We start from the raw sequence: 12,045 nt of genomic DNA on the forward strand, positions 1-12,045 counted from the left end.
TAGTAGTTATATTCTTGTACATAGGAGCAGTATTATAGTAGTTATATTCTTCTACATAGGAGCAGTATTATAGTAGTTATATTCTTGTACATAAGGGGCAGTATTATAGTAGTTATATTCTTGTACATAGGGAGCAGTATTATAGTAATTATATCTATATGATACTAAACACACCGGCGCTTACAGGTACGATCACCATATATGCCGAGGGACATAGCCCATCTCTTTGGTGTGTTACTATATATGTATTTATTTTGGTTTTAGTGTTTTTGCCCTGGCCTCTTTATGGATCGCTGTTTGTTGATTGTATTGGTCCACAGCAACTAAGGGACCTTTTAGTTCTATTATATACCATTAAGTGCCGCGGTATCGCATATTTATTCTTGTTCTATTGTACTCCCTTATGCGCGGTCTCTATTTATACTTTTTTTCCTATTATAGTAATTATATTCTTGTACATAGGAGCAGTATTATAGTAGTTATATTCTTGTACATAGGAGCAGTATTATAGTAGTTATATTCTTGTACATAGGAGCAGTATTATAGTAATTATATTCTTGTACATAGGGGCAGTATTATAGTAGTTGTATTCTTGTACATAGAGGCAGTATTATAGTAATTATATTCTTGTATATAGGAGCAGTATTATAGTAGTTATATCCTTGTACATAGGAGCAGTATTATAGTAGTTATATTCTTGTACATAGGGGGCAGTATTATAGTAGTTATATTCTTGTACATAGGGGCAGTATAATAGTAGTTATATTCTTGTATACAGGGGGCAGTATTATAGTAGTTATATTCTTGTACATAGGGGCAGTATTATAGTAGTTATATTCTTGTACATAGGGGCAGTATTATAGTAGTTATATTCTTGTACATAGGGGCAGTATTATAGTAATTATATTCTTGTACATAGGGGCAGTATTATAGTAGTTATATTCTTGTACATAGAGGGCAGTATTATAGCAGTTATATATATCATGTAGTTATATAGACGTGTAGTTGTTGTGACATTGAGATTTCCTCTTTAACTTCTTTGTTAGAGGGGAATTAAAATGTAATTACCGTAATGGTGTCACTGAGCTGTAATATACTTTTGTGTATGGATTTCCATGTGTAAGGTTCATGAAAAGTGTTGTGGAGAGGTGTGAAGCATTTGGCTATGGAGACAAGTCAAAGCTCAGCTCTTATCTGCCAGAAGGGAGGTGAAAATGATCTGATTAGTTGCTATAAAGGACAGATCCACATTGTAAAAGAAATGGCAGGAAAACTTCTCAGACCATAAGTGAATATTGTGCACATCCCCCTGCTAATTGCCTCTCAGAGGCGGCAGCTGTTCATGGTGGCGCTAAGGCCATTGGGGAACAATAGGGTTAATATTAGAGGTTGCGCGACCGCCATACTCTTCTGGGATCCTTATTTCTTAGAGCTTCTAATGGGTTCAGTGAAGTGGTTAATAATGCAGAACAAAACCGTCATAAAAGGGGGAAATCGGACACCATCAGCTGGTATAATGAGGGAGGTAATGTGCCCCGTCCCTCGTTCTCAGCTTTGTTCCTCACCTGTGGGGTGAAATTACATACAGCAGGACATAACCGGTCCCCCTAAAAGCTGAGTATTCCTCTTCGGTCCTGTTCATTAAAGATTGTGTCCTGTGCTTTCTGAGTTACATCCAGTATGGTCACCATCAGACCTCCCTCCATTGGTATCACCAAGCTTTTCTAAAATCCAGAATGGCAAATCTGCCCAATATTGTCCCATATTACTGCATTGGTTATTTAGGACCATAGAAAAGATGGGCGCCACTTAGCCTTAGGCCTCATTCTGTCCTCAGAAAATGTTCACTTGAGGTTTTTATGTTCAGGCCTAATATTAGACTCCTGCTTCCTGTTGGACCCATGGATATTTGCTGCATTAGTCAGTAGTATTTGCATAGAAGCTTTTCCTTAGAATCCTTAAATCTGGGCAAAGGTCATTGTGCAGGGAGGGGAAGAGGTGAGCTGTGACCATTACTATTGTGAATGGTGGATCCTGTGTTTTCTGATATAGATATATGTGTGTGTATATATATATATATATATATATATATATATATATATATATATATATATATATATATACACTATCAGATTATATATTATATATGGTCTGTGATGATAATGAGACTGCTGAAAAGTCATCCGTACAGAACTGGAAGTATGAGTCTAGTATATTTCACCAGACCAGCGTGAAATTGGCAAGATTCTATTTTTTGTTATAGTGCTATGGAAAAATGGAAATATAGACGATCAAGAAGTAAGAAAAAGTAATTTAAAATAAAAATGTGATTTAAACAAAAAGTAATTCTGTGTTGACACAATTACCTTAATGGGAAAATGTGTTGAACAGTTCACAGAGCTACTAGTCCATAACCGCAGATACTTTATATAGTATAATTATAACAAAGCACCCAGAGTAAATAGGATTCAAGCAGGTGACGTATTCTGTTCATGCCTTTTTTTTCCCCCTAAAAAATACTTTCTTATAAATAAGCTCTTTACATGCTAATTATATCAATTGTGGAGATGACTGCATTTTGTGCATTTTGTAATATATGTGAGTCACCGGGTAGGTTGAGCAAGATGATTTTGCCCAAGCACGTGCAGGAAAAAGAAACAGCAACAACTAAAGTTCAGAGATTTGGATAAAGTTCACTAAAAATGATTTCTATTCCTGTTATGGACCCAGCAGTCAGACATTGCAGTTCTCTGTGCCTGTTGCCACCACTAGAGGGCGCACACAATCTGCTATATAATTGTCTAAGGGTCACTTCCGTCTGTCTGTCTTTCTGTCACGGATATTCATTGGTCATGGCCTCTGTCTGTCATGGAAATACAAGTCGCTGATTGGTCGTGGCAAAACGCCCACGACCATTGCCACGATCAATCAGCGACGGGCACAGTCCGGCGGCAACATGGCCGCTCCTTCCTCCCCGCAGTCAGTGCCCGCTCCATACTCCCCTCCAGTCAGCGCTCACACAGGGTTAATGGCAGCGCTAATGGACTGCGTTATGCCGTGGTGTAACGCACTCCATTAACGCTGCTATTAACCCTGTGTGACCAACTTTTTTACTATTGATGCTGCCTATGCACCATCAATAGTAAAAAGATCTAATGTTAAAAATAAAAAAAAAATAAAAAATCATCATATACTCACCTTCCGGCGCCTTTCCCGCTCCTCGCGACGCTCCGGTGACCGGTCCATGCATTGCGATCTCGCGAGACCGCTACGTCATCATCTCGCGAGACCGCAATGCACTCTTGAGACCGGAGCGCGCGAGGAGCGTCGGTAAATGCTTCCTGGATCCAGGGGCCAACGGAAGGTGAGTATATAACTATTTTTTATTTTAATTTTTTTTAACAGGGATATGGTGCCCACATTGCTATATACTACGTGGGCTGTGCAATATATTACGTGACTGTGCAATATACTACGTGGCTGGACAATATACTACACGGGCTGGGCAATATACTACGTGACTGGGCAATATACTACGTGACTGGGCAATATACTACGTGACTGGGCAATATACTACGTGACTGGGCAATATACTACGTGACTGGGCAATATACTACACGGGCTGGGCAATATACTACACGGGCTGTGCAATATACTACGTGACTGGGCAATATACTACGTGACTGGGCAATATACTACGTGACTGGGCAATATACTACGTGACTGGGCAATATACTACACGGGCTGGGCAATATACTACACGGGCTGTGCAATATACTACGTGACTGGGCAATATACTACGTGACTGGGCAATATACTACGTGACTGGGCAATATACTACGTGACTGGGCAATATACTACGTGGCTGGGCAATATACTACGTGACTGGGCAATATACTACGTGACTGGGCAATATACTACGTGACTGGGCAATATACTACGTGACTGGGCAATATACTACACGGGCTGGGCAATATACTACACGGGCTGTGCAATATACTACGTGACTGGGCAATATACTACGTGACTGGGCAATATACTACGTGACTGGGCAATATACTACGTGACTGGGCAATATACTACGTGGCTGGGCAATATACTACGTGGCTGGGCAATATACTACGTGACTGGGCAATGTACTACGCGGGCTGTGCAATATACTACGTGACTGGGCAATATACTACGTGACTGGGCAATATACTACGTGACTGGGCAATATACTACGTGGCTGGGCAATATACTACGCGGGCTGTGCAATATACTACGTGACTGGGCAATGTACTACGCGGGCTGTGCAATATACTACGTGACTGGGCAATATACTATGCGGGCTGGGCAATATACTACGCGCGCTGGGCAATATACTATGTGACTGGGCAATATACTACGCGGGCTGGGCAATATACTACGCGGGCTGTGCAATATAGTACGTGGCTGGGCAATATACTATGTGGCTGGGCAATATACTATGCGGGCTGTGCAATATAGTACGTGGCTGGGCAATATACTACGTGACTGGGCAATATACTACGCGGGCTGGGCAATATACTACGCGGGCTGTGCAATATAGTACGTGGCTGGGCAATATACTATGTGGCTGGGCAATATACTACGTGACTGGGCAGTATACAAAATGACTGGGCAATATAGTACACGAGCTGTGCAATATACTACGCGGGCTGTGCAATATACCACGTGACTGGGCAATATACTACGCGCGCTGGGCAATATACTACGCGGGCTGTGCAATATACCACGTGACTGGGCAATATACTACGCGGGCTGGGCAATATACTACGCGGGCTGTGCAATATAGTACACGAGCTGTGCAATATACTACGCGGGCTGTGCAATATACTACGTGACTGGGCAATATACTATGTGACTGGGCAATATACTACACGGGCTGTGCAATATACTGCGTGGCTGGGCAATATACTACGCGGGCTGTGCAATATACTACGTGACTGGGCAATATACTAGGCGGGCTGGGCAATATACTACGCACGCTGGGCAATATACTATGCAGGCTGTGCAATATACTATGTGACTGGGCAATATACTACGCGGGCTGGGCAATATACTATGTGACTGGGCAATATACTATGTGACTGGGCAACATACTACACAGGCTGTGCAATATACTACGCGCGCTGGGCAATATACTACGCGGGCTGTGCAATATACTACGTGACTGGGCAATATACTACGCGGGCTGTGCAATATACTACGCGGGCTGTGCAATATACTACGCGGGCTGTGCAATATACTACGTGACTGGGCAATATACTACGCGGGCTGGGCAATATACTACGCACGCTGGGCAATATACTACGCGGGCTGTGCAATATACTACGTGACTGGGCAATATACCATGCGGGCTGGGCAATATACTACGCGGGCTGTGCAATATACTATGTGACTAGGCAATATACTATGTGACTGGGCAATATACTACACGGGCTGTGCAATATACTACGTGACTGGGCAATATACTACGCAAGCTGTGCAATATACTACGCGGGCTGTGCAATATACTACGCGGGCTGTGCAATATACTACGGGGGTTGTGCAATATACTATGTGACTGGGCAATATAGTACGTGGCTGGGCAATATACTATGTGGCTGGGCAATATACTACGTTACTGGGCAGTATAGTACATGACTGGGCAATATACTACATGGCTGGGCAATATACTACGTGGCAGGGCAATGTACTACGTGGGCTGTGCAATATACTACGTGGCTGGGCAATATACTACGTGGCTGGGCAATATACTACGTGGTTGGGCAATATACTACGTGGGATGTGCAATATACTACGTGACTGGGCAATATACTACGTGGCTGTGCAATATACTACGTGGCTGGGCAATATACTACGTGGCTGTGCAATATACTACGTGACTGGGCAATATAGTACGTGACTGGGCAATATACTACGTGACTGGGCAATATAGTACGTGGCTGGGCAATATACTACTTGACTGGGCAATATACTACGAGGGCCGTGCAATATACTACGCGGGCTGTGCAATATACTACGCGGGCTGTGCAATATACTACACAGGCTGGGCAATATACTACACGGGCTGTGCAATATACTATGTGGGCTGTGCAATATACTACGCGGGCTGTGCAATATACTACTTGACTGGGCAATATACTACGCGGGCTGGGCAATATACTACGCACGCTGGGCAATATACTACGCGGGCTGTGCAATATACTACGTGACTGGGCAATATACCACGCGGGCTGGGCAATGTACTACGCACACTGGGCAATATACTACGCGGGCTGTGCAATATACTATGTGACTGGGCAATATACTATGTGACTGGGCAATATACTACACGGGCTGTGCAATATACTACGTGACTGGGCAATATACTACGCAAGCTGTGCAATATACTACGCGGGCTGTGCAATATACTACCCGGGCTGTGCAATATACTACGGGGGTTGTGCAATATACTATGTGACTGGGCAATATAGTACGTGGCTGGGCAATATACTATGTGGCTGGGCAATATACTACGTTACTGGGCAGTATAGTACATGACTGGGCAATATACTACGTGGCTGGGCAATATACTACGTGGCTGGGCAATATACTACGTGGCTGGGCAATATACTATGTGGCAGGGCAATGTACTACGTGGGCTGTGCAATATACTACGTGGCTGGGCAATATACTACGTGGCTGGGCAATATACTACGTGGTTGGGCAATATACTACGTGGGCTGTGCAATATACTACATGGCTGGGCAATATACTACGTATTTAGGCAATATACTACGTGGGCTGTGCAATATACTACTTGACTGGGCAATATACTACGTGGCTGTGCAATATACTACGTGGCTGGGCAATATACTACGTGGCTGTGCAATATACTACGTGGCTGGGCAATATACTACGTGGCTGGGCAATATACTACGTGGCTGGGCAATATACTACGTGGCTGGGCAATATACTACGTGGCTGGGCAATATACTACGTGACTGGGCAATATACTACGTGGTTGAGCAATATACTACGTGACTGGGCAATATACTACGTGGTTGGGCAATATACTACGTGGCTGGGCAATATATTACGTGGCTGGGCAATATACTACGTGGCTGGGCAATATACTACGTGACTGGGCAATATACTACGTGGTTGGGCAATATACTACGTGACTGGGCAATATACTACGTGGTTGGGCAATATACTACGTGGCTGGGCAATATACTACGTGGTTGGGCAATATACTACGTGGCTGGGCAATATACTACGTGGCTGGGCAATATACTACGTGACTGGGCAATATATTACGTGGCTGGGCAATATACTACGTGACTGGGCAATATACTACGTGGTTGGGCAATATACTACGTGGCTGGGCAATATATTACGTGGCTGGGCAATATACTACGTGGCTGGGCAATATACTACGTGACTGGGCAATATACTACGTGGTTGGGCAATATACTACGTGACTGGGCAATATACTACGTGGTTGGGCAATATACTACGTGGCTGGGCAATATACTACGTGGTTGGGCAATATACTACGTGGCTGGGCAATATACTACGTGGTTGGGCAATATACTACGTGGCTGGGCAATATATTACGTGGCTGGGCAATATACTACGTGGCTGGGCAATATACTACGTGGACATGCATATTCTAGAATACCTGATGCGTTAGAATCGGGCCACCATCTAGTGTTATATAAATGCAGTGAGCCCCTATGGCCTGAACTTCTAATGTCTTCGCTCTTATTCCTCACAGATCAGCGGCGTCTGTGGTATCTGGAGGCCGATTATCTTTTCATTCTATTAAAATTAAATCTACTTTCGACACAGATTGTTCAGCCAACATTACTTTTATTGCTTGAAGGAACGTTACAGCTGTGGTTGTCATTAGATGGAGTCACCCTTTAAACCCGTCACTTGCCATAAAGATGTACACTGGTGTAAATTCTGATAAAGCATTGTTTTTTCTTTTGTTCCTGAGGTATGGCCCCCTCTTCTCCGCAAATTAATCTAGTATTATTACCAAGTGGGCGTGGCCTTATTTGTGGGAGTTTTATTCAGAAACACACCCAGTTGGCTAACAATAACAACAACAACAAAAAAGACTAGATTTGCTAACCGGAAAGAGGGGGTCAAATCTTAGGAACAAGAAAAAGAACATTGCCGGATTCTGGAGAACAGCGGCGTTTACACCAGTTAAAAAATGCACATATTTCTGGCAAGTGACAGGTCCCCTTTAAATGCCTAAATATTGCTTTGCATTTGGTCTCTTTGCCCCCATCTAGGTTGGTGAGTGATCCCTTTATCTGCTATACCGCTCCCCGGTGCTGGGTATAATATCATATGAGGAACCTGTATCCACGTATCTGCACAGTTCTATATGAGATTGATTTACAGTATGTGTATATGAGATATAGCGGAAAAAAAGGAGAAACACCCCAACTTCCTTTTTCCCAGCATACAATTACTAGTCACTTACCGTATAGACAAGTCTACAGGTATCTGGACACTTGAAATACTAAAATAGGGGAAAAGTGGTGAACGTGGGGGTTGGACGTCAGACGTGGATGTCGCAGGATAGACATACAAGCTTGGTGGCTTACTCCATCAATCCTGTATATATGGCAGTATTGTTCCATTTAGGTGTACAGCTTTGTTTTCATCAGTAAACGGTAGTATTATCTGGACACTAGATGACAGTTTTATGTGATTACCGTATGGGACACGATGAGCTCGATGGCTGTATCACTGTACGGCAGTATTATAAGTTCACAGCACTGTTGGTTAGAAATGATGGTTCATATATACAATCTTGCTTTTACTCAAGATTAACTCAAGGTTATATGTTAAATTTACTATGATATATGTACAATCTTGCCTTTGCTCAAGTTTAACCCAAGGTTAAACTTCAAAAGATTTCAAAATGTTTGATAAAAACCATTTGAACAAGAAATGATTGTTCATTTTCAGTGCACTGTATGGCAGTATTATTTGGAAAAATCTACATGGGTAGAATGGTATTATATAATCTTTCTCAGATATTTTTTTTTTTTATCCCGTCCCATATTGAGTCACTAAGGGGCCTTCTCAGTCCTGATCCGGCCCTGTGTGAGGCAGAGGTACGAGTTCTGCAGTTTTATCGCTCCTCCACATCACATAGCTGGAGGCTTGTGTTCTGTAGACAACATCCCGGGGTATATATGGAGGAGACATGTGAGCAGGACAAGATGGCGTATGTAAACGGCAACGATGAGTACTGCAAATAAACCGAGCTGTTGTCACCCAGTGCCCAAACCACAAATTCACTTCTGTGACAGCCCCTGATAGTGTCACCAAAGCCCCTGGATTGTTGACCTGATTCACTCATCAGTCAGGCAGATTCATGTATTATCTATTAGATATGATAGTCGTTAAATGTCCCATTGAAATGTCGAGAAGAAGAAGAAGAAGACACAATGGCCTCGATGTTCACCCTTGGGATCGATGCCTTTTTCAAACCTCTTCACCGCGACAAATTCTTTCAGAATTCTTGAGATGAAAGTTTAACTAAGACGTACTGAAGTGTTCAACCAGAACGTTTCATTAACCCTCCCGTGTTCAGCGGCAGCAAATCATGTCATTAAAATAGCTCTGCACTCCAAATTATGGCCCTTTTTCCATAGAGGAAATGACAGGATTTGAGAAAATTTGCATTGCAGTGATAGGTCACTATAAATTAGAAAAATATAGCTGATTTTTAAGGAACCGTTCCACACCTGCGCATGGCTTACATCTGCTGTTCTGAGATGACTGAGGATAAGTTGCAATACCACACACAACCTGTTGCCCGAGGTGTCGCTGTTTTTAGCAATCATGGACTATCCCTTTAAATTCAACAAAAATCTAGGACAAAGACTAACTGCCCTGGAATGAATATTGACCAGCATCTATGAGACCTCTGTGTCCTAAGCTCACTGACAATTTAGTTATTTTTGCTGCTCATAACAATGGACTTTTGTTGTAAAAATAAGGAACAACACAATTTGATAGATACAATGCATAGAAAAATAAAGCAGCACTTTAAAAAGAAAATGAGGGTGCAAAGCCTCCCTTTGGCACATACCAAACCATCCAGAGAAAAAAGCAAAACTGTAGACCGTACACCAAAAAAAAGCTTTTAGATAGATGATGCACCGCTGAGAATGATGATATTTTATGCTGCATGAAAGATGATTTCACCCAGTGAACAAGCGTTTCACTCGTTCATTGTGTGACAATTACAGTATCTTCAGTGTAAATTCCCCTTATGACTGGTTTTAATTAGTACTGGATCCTACTGGCCCTTTAAATTTGTTCTCCTTGGCTCAAGAGAGGTTAATATGATAAAAAGGTTAAGGTCTCGTCAAAGAAAGGTCGCCTTGTTGTGGCTGGTGGACGAATTGGCCAATTTGTGAGTTAAGTACATTCATTTTATAGATATTCTATATAGCGGTAATGCAGTTTGTATATCATGAGAGATATTAGTGATGAGCATGCTTGTGTGCTAACCGAGTGTCTATGGCAAGCTTGAAAAATATGTTTGAGTCCCCGCGCCTAACAAACAGGTAACCCATGCATGTGGTGCAGCTGTCGAACAGCCGGGTGACAGGCAGGAGCGGGGATCCAACATAATTTTTAAGCTTGCCGAAGACACTCGGATAACACCTCACTATTCACTAATAGATATGAGTTACAGGCATATTACATGGGCTGATAATCTTTGGAACACTTGCTCCCCATTATGGCTCCGTATAAAGGTGTCCAGAGATACAATAATAAATCATATTTCATTACTGACGGGTAGAACGTTCTCTAGTGTAAACTAAACGGGAGATTTGCTGCCAACAATAATGGAAAATATATGGAATTTACAATTTTTGAAGTGAATATTTGTTCCCAAACCTCCAGATGTAAATTTGTAGAAAATGAAGACAGATAAACAAATGTGCTCAATAAGGGAAATTTGTGTTAAACTCTTACAGCCTATCTATCTATCTATCTATCTATCTATCTATCTATCTATCTATCATCTATCTATCTATTATCTATATATTATTTATTATCTATCTATCTATCTATCTATTATCTATATCTAGCTATTATCTATCAATCTAATATCTATCTATTATTCATTATCTATTATATCTATCTATCTATCTATCTATCTATCTATCTATTATCTATCTATTATTTATTATCTATCTATCTTTTATCTATATCTATCTATTATCTTTATCTATCATCTATCTATCTATCTACCTATCTATTATCTACCCATCATCTATCTATTATCTACCTATCATCTATCTAGTATCTATCTATCTACCTATCTAAGGAGGGGGAGCACTCCATTGATAATGGTGTCTTCCCTATTATTGGAGTTCTGCCTCTGTCTTTTGGTTATATTGTATCTGGATTTAGCAGCGATCATTTTGCAGCCACTACAGGAGTCTGTGCTGCATTTAGTTTTCCGGACAGATTGATAGTTAGATCTGATCTTGATACATGGCTACATAGATACATAGGGGCGAGATGACAGCCTTGTAGATTCTGTGGTTGGTATATCGATGATGTTTTTTTGTGATTTCCATTCAGAACAGTTCGTTAGTAAGTTCCCTTTTCGTCTGTCAGTATTTTCAGTTTCCCTCCTGGTAATACAGGCCTGCCCTCAGCGGTAGTTTTGAGAAGTACCGGGCATAGAGCTTTGTTCCCCTGCCACACCCCTGTAACAAGCCTGCTTCCTTCTGCCCGCACATGGCACTGCCAGCCATGATTATTCCTTTTTCAAACGGAATCCCGGACACTGGATAACTTCTCAGTGAAAACACCTGGGTTATCGTGAGCGTTCGCTGGTGACAATGCCGTGGGATTGTCCCCGGGTTTCACCTTACATGATCTTCCCACACAAAGCAAAACACCTCTCTGCAATTAACCTGGCTTATGGGGGAGGAGAGGGGGCTGCAAAGACCCGGCCTTCCTCTATAGAATTCCCACAGG

The sequence above is a fragment of the Ranitomeya imitator genome, chromosome 8 (assembly GCF_032444005.1).
Source record: "Ranitomeya imitator isolate aRanImi1 chromosome 8, aRanImi1.pri, whole genome shotgun sequence".
NCBI classification, from domain to species: Eukaryota; Metazoa; Chordata; class Amphibia; order Anura; family Dendrobatidae; genus Ranitomeya; species Ranitomeya imitator.